This window comes from Prionailurus bengalensis, chromosome B4 (genome assembly GCF_016509475.1).
Source record: "Prionailurus bengalensis isolate Pbe53 chromosome B4, Fcat_Pben_1.1_paternal_pri, whole genome shotgun sequence".
Taxonomy (NCBI): Eukaryota; Metazoa; Chordata; class Mammalia; order Carnivora; family Felidae; genus Prionailurus; species Prionailurus bengalensis.
The window spans coordinates 119091393-119106473 of NC_057358.1; the positions used below are offsets into that span (position 1 = coordinate 119091393).

Consider the following 15081-nt stretch of genomic DNA (forward strand, 5'->3'; position numbering starts at 1 on the left):
AAAACAAAAGATACTTACTGATTGCAGCTAGTCAAATAGTGTTGGGCACTAGATCTCTAAAGTCATAGAGAATTGGGACCAGAGTCAATGCCACAACAATCCAAAGTCACATGCAAGCCAGAGTCATGCGAGAGCAGAAATGACGAGCCTTTGAAGGAAGTGGGTATGGAAAGACAAACTAAGATATGCAGGGAGTAACAAAAGTGAGAGCCCGTGTGATCCCAGAAAAAAAAAAAAAGGAGAAGTGGGGAAGGTAGCTGTCTGACGGTTTTCCAGTTCCCAAGAGGTATGAATCTTATTCCCTCAGTTGAGTTCCCTGAGATCCCCTACATCCTTATAATATAACCAAAAGCCTTGATCCTGTGTAGCCCCTGACACTCAACATACATCTCATTGTTGTAACAAGCCAGTCATCGCAGACAGATTCTTTGGATTGCAAAGAACAAAGACTCACTCAGGCATCCCTAAGAGAGAGTGAATTATCATAAAGATATACAGAGAAGCTTCTGAGAACCAAGACAGGTTAAGGACGAGCTTGTCTCTGTTTCTCTGCTTCTTGTAGAGCCTTCACAGTCTGTCTCTGATGGTGCCTCTGTCCCTCACAGGGCCTTGCTCCATTCTCCTGTCTATACCAACTGGTTTATTCTTTCCCTCCACTCTGCAAAGCTTTCCTCTACCTCAAAGATTCTGCATCCTCATAGCTTTTGCTTCTTCATAACCTCAGTCTGTTAGAACTCTTCATGACCCTACCTTGCCTCACAGCTTCTCTTTATAGATTCCTTCTTCTTCAGATCTCACTGCTAACAGTATTTTCTAGTTCAACTTCAAAAGAGAGAATATGATTAGCCATGCTTATCCTTTTGCACCAGGTCATGGGTTGGCCAGCCTCTGGTTTGACTATTCTTGGATCAAAGCCCAACCCTTTTATACAACCAGCTCCAGAGTCCCACAATACAAAACATGACAGTCTAGGCCTGCCTATTTAGAATGGGCTCTAAGCAAGCAGATACCACGACAGACATTTTTGATATGCCAACCCCTCCTTGCCACAAATATCTTTGATACAACCCACTGTCTTCCAAGAAGTAGTTAATTATGTGATAAAGCAAACTACCTTGTGATATTAACAATCACAATATTAACAACTAACAATCATGTTGTAGTTTTTTTCTTTCCATTTTTCAAATTTTCTAAGTAATATGTCTTACTTTTATAATCAGGACTATCACATTATGTATTAAGAAACAGATATAAGGGTGCCTGGGTGGCTCAGTCGGTTGAGCGTCTGACTTCGGCTCAGGTCACGATCTCACGGACCGTGAGTTCGAGCCCCGTGTCGGGCTCTGGGCTGATGGCTCAGAGCCTGGAGCCTGCTTCCAGTTCTGTGTCTCCCTCTCTCTCTGGCCCTCCCCCGTTCATGCTCTGTCTCTCTCTGTCTCAAAAATAAATAAACGTTAAAAAAAAAAAGAAACAGATATAGCATCATTCATATAAAAAGTATACATTGAGCATCAACCATGTACCAGGCTCTATGCTAAACACTGCAAATATAGCAGTGAATGTGGGGGTGGAGGGGGAGGTGGGGGAAGCTTTCATCATGAAACATGGATGATCACATAATTTATCAGCAAATCAGGACACTTTTGAGAGTGAAAGGGGGTGCTATTAATAATCAGACCAGGACAAACATGAGACTGTGCTGAATAAACCAGGACATATGGCAAATGTTGCCACTTATGTATGGCAGCTAACAGTTTAACATTCCTGTGTATTTGAGCAGAAGACTACCATATACAAGCCCTTAGCTCTCTCCTCAAAAATTAATTTCTAGGGGTGCCTGGGTGGCTGAGTCAGTTGAGCGTCTGACTTTGGCTCAGGTCATGATCTCACAGTTCGTGGGTTTGAGCCCCACACCGGGCTCTGTGCTGACAGCTCAGAGCCTGGAGTCTGCTTCAGATTCTGTGTCTCCCTCTCTCTCTGTTCCTCCCCTGCTCTTTCTCTGTCTCTCTCTCTGTCTCAAAAATAAAGATTAAAAAACATTTTTAATACAAATTAATTTCTAAAATCAAGAAATTCAGAGAATATGACAGGCAGGTATTCGAGGACCGGGAAGACTTTAACCATCCACATCTCAGCACCCTCATCCTACACTTTAGAAAACATCCAGGGTTCCAGCTCAACCAGGAAGAGCAAGGAAAGGAATGGGTAGAGAAGGGACCTAACATTGATTGATCACTTACTAGATGCCAGCTACAGGGTTGGATACTTTCCATATGTAATCAAAATTAATCTCATGACAACTCTGTGATGTGGGTATTATTATACCCATTTTGGTGACGAAGAAACAAAGGCTCAGGGAGTTCAATTACATGGCCCAAACGAACACATCTAGTGTTGGGACTAAAACGTAAATCTAGACAACTCTACTACCTCTAGCCACCTCTCAAAATTAAATTTGAGATCTTAAAGTACAGAAACATTATAACCCCTAGTGTCTCCTAAAGTAAATGTGAATAGTGATGCGGCTGTCATAAAAAGTCAAGTTTTAGTGGTCATTTCTTCCATATTACCAGTTTCTCAGCTTATGCCAAGCAGAAACGGAGAAAATGAGCTTAACTGGATGCTGTTTCTTGGAGCATTTCTCATGGTCTCATGTAGGTGGTATCTGAATTTGCCATGTAATTTGAAAATGAAATTTTTGAAGGCAATTAAAAGAAAACTACTGAAGAGTGGGGTTAGCCCAGGAAAAAACACCCAACATGCTGAAAAGCATTTGGAACTAATTTCCTATCAGTTGAGTCAAAAGAGAATAATTCCAGTGATACCAGATTGGTTAATTAGAGAGAGATGTCAAATTCTGTTTTGACAAGTATCATCACAGGTCAAATCTTTGTTCACTTTAATGGGATTTGACCTGTATCAACTTTCTCCAAATCATGAAAGAGTTTAAAAAGTAGATTCGCTAGGAGGATTTTGCTGTTTGTTTGGGCCTTTCCAATTGTTACAGTCTATACATATTGCCAAATTAAAGGCACTCTGAATCAAAAAGTCACAGAGGGGAGAAATATTCTCAAAAAAAAAAAAAAAATCACTTCTAAGATGTTTTTCACTGCCCCGTGCTAGCAAAAATCATTTACAGACTAACATTAAAAGAATGTCAAAAAAAAAAAACAAAACAAAAAACAAAACAAAACATAAAAACAGCACAGAAAATGAAATTGCATCTGTGATTTGTTTCATCTCTGCTTCAGATCACGATCATGCATTTTGGACTAAATGTCCTTAGAGGAGTCGCACTGTAGATACTGCCATTGGAAGACCCCCTTGTGACATAGAAAGTTTCTTTTTATCCTAACATCTCTCCTAAAACAAAAGGACCTTCACAATGATATGTTTTGAAAATGTTGCAATTAAAGTTCAGGCTTATTTCCTTATTGTACTTAAAATTTGGGAGATGAGGAGATGGAAGAAGTTTGATAAGGAAAGGAACTTTAAGATTTGAATGTTTAGGTTCAGAACAAATAAAATGGGTAATTTCATCTAAGGCAAAAGGAAAACAAGATCCTTTTGTTCCAAATAGGTAACTGATGTATCCATTCCATGACTTGCACTGTTCTTTACCTTTTGATCTCGGGGCTGCAATTCAAGCCAATGTTTTAAAATACTTAAGGTCTTTATACTCACTCAGTTTCTTACATTAGCTGAAAAATACAATCTTCTTTCGTGTTGTGTAGCTGATAACAAAAACTGGCTACTGCAAGAATGCCCCCACCGAATTCACAGTTGGCTTTGCAGAGCTGAATTGTATAGAAATAAATGTAACTACTTACTATCTTGCTGAATTATGGATTTTAGAAAACTGTTTAATAATGAGGAAAACACTTCAGACAGCTTCTATTGAATTTTGCATGCACAGAAAACTAATGTGAAACAGGAACTGATAACAGATTTTGTTGGGAAAGTTAAATTGTAATTTTATGATCATTTAGAAGTGGGAGATAGCTTCACAAGGACAAACCCCACAATTATCTATATGTTAGGTGTCTTGGACGTGTTTAATTATATTTTTAAGCAGTCAAATTCTTCTTTACCTGCAACGTTATAACTTTTGATACTTCGGGGTCTTTTATTTAGTTTCTCAATCTACAAAAAAATAACAACCCTCCAAATGTTTGCTACTTCAATTGCTCAAATGTTCAGGAGACTGGATTATCACCAGAGTCACTGATTATAAATTCCTCAGATGTATTCATCTCTGTATCTTCCAGGAAACTTAGCAAAGTTACAGCCACAAAGCAGACCCTCATAAATGTTTTCTCACTTATATTTGAAGTCATATGGCAAACCTACAGACTCACAAGAATTCTGTTTATTTGTTACTTTTAAATTATTTATCCACTTAGATTTGCTGATAGTTCACTAAATGTCACTTTGCAAAGTGACTAGGATAAACCAAGTACAGTCTTCGTGCTGTGGCAGCTCCCAGTCTAATGTAAGGGAAACAAATAAGGAAACCAAGAAATCATAAGACTGTGTGTGGTAAATCCCAAGCATGATGGAAACATATGAGAGAAGCTCCTAACTTATTCAGAGGAGGACCCAGAGCTTTGGTGGAAGTGATGTCTAACCTGAAACTGTATGCACAAGCAGTGAAAAGAGAGGGGAAAGAGTGTCTTGGCAGAAGGAAAAACATATTGCAAAGGTCAAGACTTAACAGAAAAACCATGTTTTGGGGAACTGCAGACAGCTCCGAGTGGCTGGAGAATAGAGTGTGCAGTGAGTAGGGGCAAAGGCTGGTACTGAGGTGGAAAAAAGGGAGGAACTTTGGAGAGTGTTGGGAACCAGGTTAACTCATCCTTTACATACAACCCAGAATACAAATTTTGGATATCTCTGTGTTCTTTTCCATTGCAATGAGTTTGGACTTACCCTAGCCCCCAATCACTAGGAGACATTACTAGGGCCAAGAGAAACAAGAATATGCTTTAAAACTGAGTAATATAATTCAGAAACTATTCTTTGATTCCAAATGGTTTCAGCATATGGACACAAACACGTAATATACTTCTTTTCCTTCTTCCACTCTCCCTTCCTTCACCTCTCTTAATCCTCACTAAATTCTGATCCTAAGTATGTAAGTAACTGTATGAAAGGGGGAAATTGTGTAAGGCAAGATAGGTATAAGAGGATATTAATTTTGAAAAGGTAATTGTGGGTACACTCTACCCAGAAGTCTACCTCTATGAGCCCCCAAACTATATTTTAATAATCAAATCTCTCTGTCCTATATGCTGAATCCACATGGAATTTTCAATAAACTTTTGCCAAATCATAAAACATAAACACTAATATTGCTTTTTCATCAAACTAGATATACCCACAATAAGTCTTTGCTGTTAAGCAAATAAAATGACCTGACCTCTCCAGTGAACAGATTAATAAAACATACCCAAACCTTTACATTTTTTCATACCATTTTACCCTAATTTTTACTTCCAGGAAGTTAAGTTCAAGAAATAAATAAGGACATGCACAAGATATGGCTAAACATCATCACATTTTGAAGACCATCATGATGAACATTACAATGAAGAAACATCATCAAAAAATATTCCCATCATGTCCAATTTCTAGCTACCAACATGAAGTCACTGAATACAGAATTAGGAAGAGACACACATATTGGCTCCAACAACACCACTACAAAGAAAACACATGGACACATCTTACACACACACACACACACACACACACACACACACACACACATTAGAATTAGTCTTGTGGTCTTCCAAACCGCCACAGGATCCAGAAGGAAAAAAGTGGATATTGTGAGCACATTGATGTTCTAGGGTGTTCTCTTTCAAACCTGGCAAATCCAACAGAGTTTTCTTTTTTTTTTAATTTTTTTTGTTTATTTATTTTTGAGACAGAGAGATACAGAGCATGAGTGGAGGAGGGGCAGAAAAAGAGGGAGACACAGAATCCGAAGCAGGCTCCAGGCTCTGAGCTGTCAGCACAGAGCCTGACGCGGGGCTCCAACTCATGGAACGCAAGATCATGACCTGAGCCAAAGTCGGACGCTCAACCGACTGAGCCACCTAGGCGGCCCCCAACACAGAATTCTCTTAAACAAAGAGAATTATCTCCCTAAAAGAAACTCTACCAATAGCTTTAAAAAATTTATTTGTTCTCACTTATTCCATATATGATACACAGATATAAAGAAAAATAAAATTATTTCTGAGTCATTGGTTTGGGAATTTTTTACTTTCTTTTGGTTAATCTGTATTTTCTAATTTTTCCATAATAAATACTGATTGCTTTTATAATAATAAAAATTATTTTTATGTTTGTGTGTGTGTGTGTGTCTTCCTTGAATAATTCTTACAAATTCTTCTTATATTAATCTAAGATGAACGGGAGAGGCAGAATACACAATCATTTGGTCGCCAGGTTTCTGGTCATTCCCAGCACCTGTGACAATCTTCCTTTATCTTTATTAGTTTCTCTTCATTTTGTCTTAGAAACCTTACTTGGCATTGACTGGCAAAGTTCCTTGGAAATCTACATGTTCTTATAGGTTTCCCTTTACACCACTGCCTCCTCCAAATCTGTGCCTCAGGCAAATCTGATTAATGTCCTCTCAACTCCTCCCGTGGCCACTGGTTAATGTCAAAAAATGGAAATACAGTAATTCTTCAAGGAAAATATTTTTTCCTGATTTCCTCCATTAAGTTGTCTGAAGAAGAAAAATACTTTAATAAAAAAATTGGTAGTCAGTTCTTTGATTTTCATCTTCCATCTCATTTCCATGATCTGAAATTTAATCCTCAGGGTACATAAGAAGGTTTTCTCCATCTATGAAAATGCAGAGGTTGAGAGGATCATTCAACTGGGAAAAATACCTTAAATGAGCAATGTGCATGAGTGTACTTCTAAAATGTAAGGCTAAATAAATATAAGGTATTATTACAACATTGTAGTATATCTAATATTCATTTGTACTTAGTATACATGAGTTTTCTAGGAGAGGTTGTTATTTGTGTACAAACTTCTATTTATTTTAATATCATCCTTCAGCATAATGCATTTGTAATTGATTGCCCTTAGTATTAGAATAATAAAAATTTTCATTTACATTTTTAACTGGAATAAATTAATTGCAATTCTTCCTAATTGTCTGCTTATAACCCAAGTTATTTTTCAAAGTGGATTCTAAAATAACAAACACATAAATCCAAATTATTCTACTGAAGGCAAAAATAAAGCATGAGAACAAAATTATAAGCATTTTAGAGGACGTTTGACACAACTTTATTAACACTGTGATATTCCCCTACATATCAGGTAACCTCATCCCAGGCCTGAGTGTTTTGTCAGATAATGAAGGAATATTCACCGAATTGAAAAGAAATGGAGTACGACATTAGATTACAACTTTCGTATACAGGAGAAGTACATCATAGCAATGCCTTTTCTTCCTTTTATCTGCTTCCCCTTTCCCTTCAGGCAAAAATATAAATGAAAAATGCCTTCTACCTTCAATCAAATACCAAAGATAAAATGCCGATTGCCTGCCTGACTGCTTACAATGGAGGTGTAACAAATGTTAATCTATTTCTGTGGCCAACAGAGAGGGGGAGCTGGGAAGAAGAGAAGGGGATTTGAAGAGCTTTTCCTCGGTGGCATTTCTGAGACTTCAAAATGCTCTTAGAAGCTACTTAACAACAAAATCAGTTGATCCCATTGTTGTGGCTCAGAATCCTGTTTCAGTATATCAGCCGAGTGAGGAGGCTAAGGTGTTGGAGTGGTATTAATACATTGCCCATGGATATTTCCAAAACTTTTAATTACAGCACTTTAAAGAAGCGTTATGAACATCCTCCAGCCTGCCACAAGCCGGGCAAGGCTCACCACTGCGAAAATCAAAGCCCAGATCTTCACCTCAGAGGATCCCACCAAGTTTATTTCTGAAACTAACTCTGCTCAGCTTTAGTTTCAACCCCTCTTTATGGTGGGAGTATGTATAGGAGACCCTCTCCCTTTCATCCTGGATTCCATACCATAGGGAAGGGGGCTCCCCATTGTGCTGCTTTAGTATCTAGTCGTACTCCTTTGCTGCAGCTGCCGGTGTCCAGTCCTGAACACTAACACCCACCAGGGCAGCCCTGATCCACAACCATCACCTCTGAGGGTTCAGATCCCACTTGGTTCTTGGTTGAAAAGAGAAAGAAAAGGAGGAATGTGACAGAGAGCATCCTTCCTCTTTTCCTGTGATGGTTAATTTTAAATGCCAAACTGACTAGGCCATGGTGCCCAATTTTTTGCTCAAACATCAGTCTAGATGTTGCTATGAAGGTATTATTTAGATTAACATTTAAGTCAGTAGACCTGGAGTAAAGCAAATGGACCTCTATAATGTCAGTTGTCCTTATCCAATCAGCTGAAGGCCTCCAGAGAAAAGACTGAGGTCCCACAAAGAGGAAGGAATTCTGCCCCTACACTACCTTCAGGCTCAACCTGCATCATCAACTCTTACCAGAATTTCCAGCCTGTCCGGCTGCCCTACAGATTTTAGACTTTCCAGCTCCCACAATTGCATGAGCCAGTTCCTTAAATTCCTTAATTCCTGTTTGTTGTGCTTGTCCTATTGGTTCTGCTTCTCTGAAAATTTCTGACTCATACACTTCCCCCAAAAGATTTCCCCTCTTATGGGACAGCATACAGGGCCTAAAAGGTGAACCTGCTCACTCAGGATCCCAATTGCCTCAACAAATGGATCATCCAAACCTGCAAGGTACAGGTTGTGAAGCCCAATCGTGTGACTCCATTCTGACCAGCCTCTGGACCTTTGACACTGACCCTAAGGCTTGAAAGGAAAACAGTAGCAAGAGACCTTGCCATATTGCTGCTTCACACTCAGTGACCAGGGGACTTTGGGTCTTCTCCAAACCCAAGGAGATATTCTCCTTCTCTCTCCCGCCTTGGTCACTGCCCCTGAGGACAAATAGCTCCTCCGTTTAGCGAGAACCTATCATCTGACAGACTATGGAACCAGTAAGTAGGCCACTTCTGGACACATGTCTGTATCCACCATACACTTCATAATGATTGATCCTCAATATAGACAATAAGACCAAACTGTAGCATGATTCCATTTCTCTGCTTGCCTTGGAATGAACAGGAGTTTGGACAGGAAAACACACCCAGTGTCTACCTTGAGGCTTTTCATTCTCTCTGGCTGTTTAGTCTGAACTCTGGGCTGTTCTCTACAGGCATAAATCAAACTCTGGAATCATCCTTCTAAATTCATTAATAATTCGGAGTCCTGACTCTCCAAACCAGGATGTCTTCCTGATCTATATTCTTTCCATGTGGCCTTAATGTGTTTTACTATTCTTCCTCATTTAAGAGCAAAACCAGTTTTTCATATGCTTTTTTGAGAGGGAGGGGATAGTTCAAAGTTTTTTAATTGCTTATGTTCAATACAAACCAAAGCATCTAAATTCACAATACAACTTTCATTAGTCTTGAGTATTTTTATATTATTTATATGAGCACTATCAGTTTATTAACACCTACTATCTTTAGCATACACATGCAAATTATTTTCTAGCTATTGCTAATAGTAAGTGAGGTAGGGTATTCTATAAACACTAAATTATCAGGGAACCTGGGTGGCTTAGTCAGTTAAGCCTCCGACTTTGGCTCAGGTCATGATCTCATGGTTCATGAGTTCAAGCCCTGCATCAGGCTCTGTGCTGACAGCTCAGAGCCTGAAGCCTGCTTCGGATTCTGTGTCTCCCTCTCCCTCTGCCCATCCCCCGCTCATGCTCTATGACTCCCTCTCTCTCTCTCTCTCTCAAAAATAAATATTGACAAAATTTAAAAATAAGTAAATAAACAAAAAAATAAATGCTAAATTATCATTCAATGAGTTATTTGCTGCTGTTCCTTTTCTGCCCTTTCTTGTTGGTGAATTGTATCTTGGGCCACTTGCTGCATTTTCTTCAGTTTTTCCAGGCTCATAAATTTTAAGGGTTAAAGTTTGGGTTTACACAGCACCATTGCAGTTATATCTTCCACAGACAACTTGATTTGGAAGAATTTTCTGGAACATTGACTTCACTTCGCCATATCTGAATTGCTGGATACAGCTAAGTTTCTTCCTGAAATTTCTCCTGGTCTTTTTCATGGGAACGTTAGGCATCCAACCTGGTGTTACCAAGATGACGGACAGTTCTTGACTCAAGCTTACAAGAAGAAAGATTCATCTCTTCCCAGGTGGCTCCAGTTTTGTTTTGTTTTTTAATTATTTTTTAATGTTTATTTATTTTTGAGACAGAGAGAGACAGAGCATGAACAGGGGAGGGTAAGAGAGAGGGACACACAGAATCTGAAGCAGGCTCCAGGCTTCAAGCTGTCAGCACAGAGCCCCACGCGGGGCTTGAACTCACAGACCATGAGATCATGACCTGAGCTGAAGTCAGATGCTCAACCAACTGAGCCACCCAGGCGCCCCGGCTCCAGTTTTTCATATGCTTTGTTTCCCTATTCTCTCTTTACCATTTTCCCTTTCTTTGTTTAGTCTCCCTCCAATATGGATTTGATCTGAATTATTCCAGTAACTACATTTTCCTTCTATTTCACATTTACTCTATAGACCAAACTTCAATATATTTCTTTTCCATTCACTGTATTCTGGATTTTTTTTTCTCTTACACCATAAGTTAAGGGACAACCTGGGAGAGTTTGAATTACAAGTAGCCAATTGACTTATCTACCTCATCTATACTTATTATTTTTATTCACACAAATAGGGCACGAAAATTCTCTGGGAAATCAGCTGTGTACTGTCCAGGTACAAGAAAGAAGTTGTGTAAGATTCCCTGAGAGATTTAAAGCTATCATCATGGTAACTTAGAAATAACCAACTGCAACTGTTCCATGGAGGCCCAAGACTCAGTTAATTACCACTGCTAAATTAATCCAAGAGACTCTAACCAAATGCCCAACTGAATTGTAAAAATAATCACTAAATAACCAAAAGGTCTTCCAGAAGACAAGAGAGCATCACTTGGACCTGTCTATAATAGCAGACGCTGAATTTCTCCTTTCTGGTTTCCTTCTAGTTCACCGGAAAGCTGGTTATCCCTAAGGAGAAATGGAAGGAAAAGGATTTCTGACCACAGGATCATCACCCAAAAATGAGGCTCTCCTTAGAGAGTGAGCCACACTTCCTGGAGAAAACACAGCGGCCCATGAATCATGAAATAGAAAAATCTGCAGGCTAACTGATGACTTGGCCTCAGAAAGAAAAGGAATCATGGGTAATCACCCTGGCAAAATGTATGAAGCTTTCCTGACAAAGCTAAAAGTAGAATTTACTGTCCAGCAATGCAAAACAATTCTTAAAAATGCGAAATATAGACATGATCTGAGTTCAAATTCTGACTTGCCATTTACTAGATGTGTCATCTTGCTGAGCTTATCTAAGCCTCAGTGTGCTTACCTGTAAGTGGGAGTAATCATAGAATTGTAGTAAGGATTAAATAAAATCATCTAAATTAAGTACTTAATTAAATAAGTTGCACATGGTACATGCTCTTAAAATGTCATGACTGACTATTATGTATGAAAGGTCCTTTTAACAGTGATCCCATGCACCAACCACTCCCAACTTGTGCTGAGAAATTTGGAAAACAACTGTATCATCAGAAAAAGCCTTGGGTTTTAAGATACTTCTCAAGGACTGGTCAAAAAAACTGAAAGAACTGAGGGTAGCATCAGTGTAAGAAATTTGAAAGATGAAAGAGGAATCAAAATCCAGGAAGTGAGGAACTGGTGTTATTAGATGGTGTCAGAGAATGGGTTTTGGCTTTTTGAGTGACTGTTTAAGATCTCAGAGCAGGGGCACCTGGGTGGCTCAATCTGTTAAGCATCTAACTCTTGATTTCGGCTCAGGTCATAATCTCACAGTTGGTGAGTTCAAGCCCCACATAGGGCTCTGTGCTGACAGCATGGATCTTCCTTGCTGACAGCGCAGAAGGATTCTTCCTCTCTCTGCCCTTCCCCCGCTTGCACTCTCTCTGTCTCTCAAAATAAATAAATAAAAACTTAAAAAAAAAAAAGATCTCAGAGCAATGGATACCTGGCCAGAGATAAGGCTGGTGTATGGGAAAACCCACTGTGCATCAGTAGGAGAATGAAAAACATATGGTAGTCTATTCATATGATGGAATACTACTCAAAAATTTTTTTAAAAAGTACTACATACACAACACTTGTATGAATTGCAAAAATATTGTGAATAAACGAAGCCAAGTACAAAAGTATATACTGCATGATTCTATTTCTATGAAGCTCTAAAAGAGTTAAAATGAATCTAATGACAACAGAAAACCAAACAGCAGTTGTTTCTAGAATGAAGATGGGGGATGGGATTGACAGGAATAGGGAATTTGGGGAGTAAAGGAAATGTCCTGTGTGCTGTTTTGGTGGTAGTTTATCAAAATTCATTGAACTGAGCTATTTGTATTTTACTATATTGTAAATATATATTTGTATTTTACTATATTGTAAAATTCATTGAACTGAGCTATTTGTATTTTACTATATCCTATTATCACTCAATTAAATACAATATAATGAGAGCAAAATAAAGATGTTTCAGATTAACAAAGACTGAGACTGAAAGAATTTACCATTCACAGGCCCTCCTTGAAAAAGGTACTAAAGGATATTCTTCAGAAAGAAGAAAATTAAATGAAAAATGAAAGTAAATGAAGCAAATGAAATGAAATGAAATGAAAAAATGAAAGTAAAGAAGCAAAAGGAACTAGGGAAGCATCAAGAATGCATAAAAGAATGCCAAAAATATTCACTCACCTTATGTGAGTATGGTTTTTTTATGTTTGTTTATTTATTTACTTTGAGAGAGAGAGAAAAGGAAGGAGGAGCAGAGAGAGAGAGAGAGAAAGAGAGAATCCCAAGAAGGCTCCACACTGATATATTTAAGAGAGAAATATATATTTGACTAAATATATTTGACTAAATATGACTAAATATATATTTAACTAAAAATATTACTATGTAGTGATAAAATGAATAATGTTTTCAGAAATATATAATCATCTTATACCTGTATATACTGAATACCATAGCTTTGAAATATATAGAGGGGCACCTGGCTGCCTCAGTCATAAGAATATATGACTCTTGATCTTGTGGTAATGAGTTTGAGCCCCATGTTGGGTATAGAGATTACTAGATAGATAGATAAAATATATTTAGAAAAAAACTCACAAGTAAAAATGAACAAATCCATAATCATTGGGGAAAGATTTTAACATCTGACTATAAATGCTATATAAAATAGTAAGCAGTAAATAATTAGTACCAGAACAATTAGCAAACTTCACCAAATGAACTACAACTTATATCCTACACCAAAATTTAAAGAATACATTTTGTTTTCAAGAACATATGAATAATTTACCAAATATTGACAGGATACTTGCTCACAAAGCAGGATTTAATAAAGTCAAAACATTCTGTACCATACAGACCACATTTTGTGACCAAAGTATTATAATATTAGAAACGAATAGTTTAGAAATAAACCTCAAAACCATGAATGTTAGGAAATTTTAAAATATCTTGTACATAATTTATAGGACTGAAAATAAATCATAAAGGACAGTATCACTATTCAAAACTGAATGACAATAAAGGTACTACTTATCAAAATTGTTGTATGCAACTCAATACTCAGTACGAAGAGGTAATTGTTGCCTTAAATACATATACTAGGTAAGAAGAGAAATCAAAAGGCTATGGCTTCAGCATCTAACTCAAAAAATTGGAAATTGAAAACAGAAACCCAAGTTAAGGAGTAGAAAAAAAGAAATTAAAATGAAAAGAGCAGAAGTTCATCATATAGAAGCAAAGAACAAAATAAAGAGGGTCAACAGGACCAATGCCTGAGTCTTTGCAAGGATCAAAATGAAGCCAATCCTCTAGCAAGACCAAATAAGGAAAAGAACCAAGGTACATTGATCATATTAGACTTTAAAAAAGATATAAAATTACAGATACATTAGAAATGTAAACTGTCTTAAGAGAATGCTTGAACAACTTGATGCCAATAAATTTGGAACCTAAAAAAAGGCATACATTTTTCAAAAACAACATTTGAATTATCAAACTCTCATAAAAAATATAGAAATCCTAAACAGACTTATGATTACTAAAGCACTTGAATCAATAACTAAAAACCTATGATCTACCCTCCCTCCAAAAAAAGGGCAACAATGATTGCACAAGTAGATGCCAAACCTACAAGGAACAAGTATTTCCTAATTTATACAAATATCACCAAACATATAGAAAGAGAACTCCCCAACATGGAAGCCAATGAAAATGAAAACACAACAACCCAAAACCTCTGGGATGCAGGAAAGGCGGTTATAAAAAGGGAGTATATAGCAATCCAGGCCTTCCTAAAGAAGGAAGAAAGGTCTCAAATACAGAACCTAACATTACACCTAAAAGAGCTGGAAAAGGAACAGCAAATAAAGCCCAAAAACAGCAGAAGAAGGGAAATAAAGATTAGAGCAAAAATCAATGATATCAAAATAAAAAAAAAATAAAAAAAAAAAAGAACAGATCAATGAAACCAGGAGCTGGTTCTTTGAAAGAATTAACAAAATTGATAAACTCCTATCCAAATTGATCAAAAAGAAAAAGGAAAGGACCCAAATAAGTAAAATCATGAATGAAAGAGGAGAAATCACAACCAACACTGCAGAAATACAAACAATAATAAAAGAATATTGTGAGCAATTATATGCCAACAACTTGGCCAATCTGGAAGAAATGGACAAATTCCTAGAAACACATAAGCTACCAAAACTGAAACAAAAAGAAATAGAAAATTTGAACAGACCTATAATCAGTAAAGAAATTGAATCAGTAATCAAAAATGTCCCAACAAACAGGAGTCCAGGGCCGGGTGACTTTCCAGAGGAATTCTACCAAACATTTAAAGCAAAGTTAACACCTATTCTTTTGAAGCTA

At 37.5% G+C, this 15081-nt stretch overlaps 1 pseudogene; it reads right to left on the minus strand.

The window, feature by feature from the left end:
• Nucleotides 1-9933: 9933 nt before the first annotated feature.
• Nucleotides 9934-10198, minus strand: LOC122473677 (annotated as a pseudogene).
• Nucleotides 10199-15081: the final 4883 nt, after the last annotated feature.